The 2,169-nt window shown below is 39.7% G+C and overlaps 1 long non-coding RNA gene across 1 annotated transcript in view; it reads left to right on the top strand.

Moving 5' to 3' along the window:
- Positions 1-785, top strand: part of LOC119421434 — a 10,132-nt gene extending 9,347 nt beyond the window's left edge. The window contains exon 3 of the long non-coding RNA XR_005187368.1: positions 716-785. This is a non-coding gene — a long non-coding RNA (uncharacterized LOC119421434). The remainder of the gene's footprint in view (positions 1-715) is intronic.
- The last annotated feature ends 1,384 nt before the right edge of the window (positions 786-2,169 follow it).

The following is a 2,169-nucleotide window of genomic DNA, read 5'->3' as shown; positions in this document are numbered from 1 at the left end:
AGAGTGCTGTATGAATGTGTGTGTGTAGTAGAGTGCTGTATGAATGTATGTGGAGGTAAATGAGGACACACTGTTTTGTAAAGAGCTTTGATTATCTTTGAGAATATAAGACTTACAGAAACGTGCTACTTAAGTACAGTCCTATTATCTTCATTTAATTTTTTCAAGAGTTTTTTGGACCCAGATAATAAAGTATTTCTATAGTCCAGTTTAGAAGTGACAAATGAGTATGTTTCTAATTTTCTAGATCTTTCTCGTTTTAGTGATATTGTCAGGTGGAAGAAAGAGCTCCTGGTAACTTTTTAAATGTGTGGTTAAATGACATCCTGATCAAAAATAACACTGAGGTTCTTTACATTAGAACTGGAGGCCCAATTCATGACACTCAGAGGAAATGAAAGACTCTGGTCCAAAACCAATGACGTCTGTCCTAACAGAGCTTAAAGACAGAAAATTAAGAGTCATCCAGGTTTTTGTGTCTAAGACTTGCATCTTAAAGTCATAAAATGTGTGTGTCACACTAGTAACTGATTGGATTCATCAGGTTTCATGGGTAAATATAAACGAGTATTGTCATCATAACAAAAAATATTTATCCCATGCTGTCTAATACTCTTACCTAGTGTTTGTGTATATGAAGTAAAGGGTATTGGTCCAAGTACAGAACCCTGAGGAACTCCATGACTAACAGTGAGCTGTCTCAATGTTCTGACAGGATGCTCAGATCATCAACTGGCTGCAGGAGTTTCGAAGCTGTATGTCCCAGCTGACCAAGGACCATGAGCAGCTCATTTACACAGCACTGGTGAGAGAAGGCTAGCCTGGACTGTTTTTTCTTATTGAAATGTTTCGAATTCAGTTGCAGTAATTTAGTTTGCGTAGAGCTAAAAACAAGAACATTAATAATAGCATTACTAGGATCATTGCATGGTGAAATCATAATACAAACAACAAATAACTCAAGACAGTGTTTGTTTAAACACATTCTGTTTATTAAGTTTTTAACCTTTAAAATGAATAGTTGACAACAAACCCTGCACCCACACTTAACAAACAAACAAACAAAACAACGAATATAAAAAATATAAAATATATACATTTTCTTCTTCACGTAGAAGGAGTGTGAGTGGAAAAGCAGAGGAGCGGAAAAGAGTGAAAGTGCTCATTCTTTCTATTTTTCTGTCCTTTTTTTACTTTTTTCCCACTGGGTGTTTTTATGTTGGTTGTTGGTTGGTTGTATCATCATCTATCATCTATGATAGAGGACATTTGCAAACTGAGGTGTACCGCAAACCAACCCACACAGACCAGTATTTGCAGTTTGACTCCCATCACCTGTTGGAGCACAAGTTAGGAGTCATCAGGACTCTGTATCACAGAGCAGACAGCGTCTCCACTAACTCAGGAGCCAGGCAGAAGGAGAAATCCCACACAAGACAATGTGGATATCTTAACTGGGCCTTCCTGAAATCAGAGAAGAAACCCCAATAAGACTCCAGTCAGCCATCAGGTGAAAAGGAGGAACCCAGCCCAGTGGTCATTCCGTATGTTGCGGGAGTATCAGAGAAACTGAGACGTTTATTTTCTAAACACAACGTCCCAGTGGCTTTTAAACCCCAAAATACATTACGGCAAAGACTGGTTCATCCCAAAGATCCAGTCCCCCGGCACAAACAGAGTAATGTTGTGTATGCTGTTCATTGTCAGGAGGGCTGTGATCAGTCTTACATCGGGGAAACAAAACAGCCACTGGCCAAAAGGATGGACCAGCACAGAAGATCAACATCATCAGGCCAGGATTCTGTGGTCTACACTCATCTCCAGGCCAGAGGTCACTCTTTCAGGGATAAAGATGTTCACATCCTGGATAGTGAGGAACGATGGTTTGAGAAGAGTAAAGGAGGCCATCTTTGTATCACTCAGCCCTCTGTAAGTAGTAAACAGCCATCAGTGTGCTAATGATCCATTGTTAGGCTGATGGTCCTTCTTGAGCATGTGAGCAGCTGGTTTTGGTTGTCAGCAGCAAACTGGTTGATCCACTCTGAGAAGGTGCTATTTAAGAGACTGAGCTGAATACAGCACCTCAGACTGAGGAAGTCTTTCGGATGAAAGACGAAACATTTCTACATGATTGTTATTTTTTTGCTTTGTTTTGTTTTTTTTGAATGT

This window comes from Nematolebias whitei, chromosome 15 (assembly GCF_014905685.2).
Source record: "Nematolebias whitei isolate Nwh7 chromosome 15, NemWhi1, whole genome shotgun sequence".
Classification (NCBI taxonomy): domain Eukaryota; kingdom Metazoa; phylum Chordata; class Actinopteri; order Cyprinodontiformes; family Rivulidae; genus Nematolebias; species Nematolebias whitei.
This window is presented reverse-complemented; position numbering and strand designations above follow the sequence as displayed.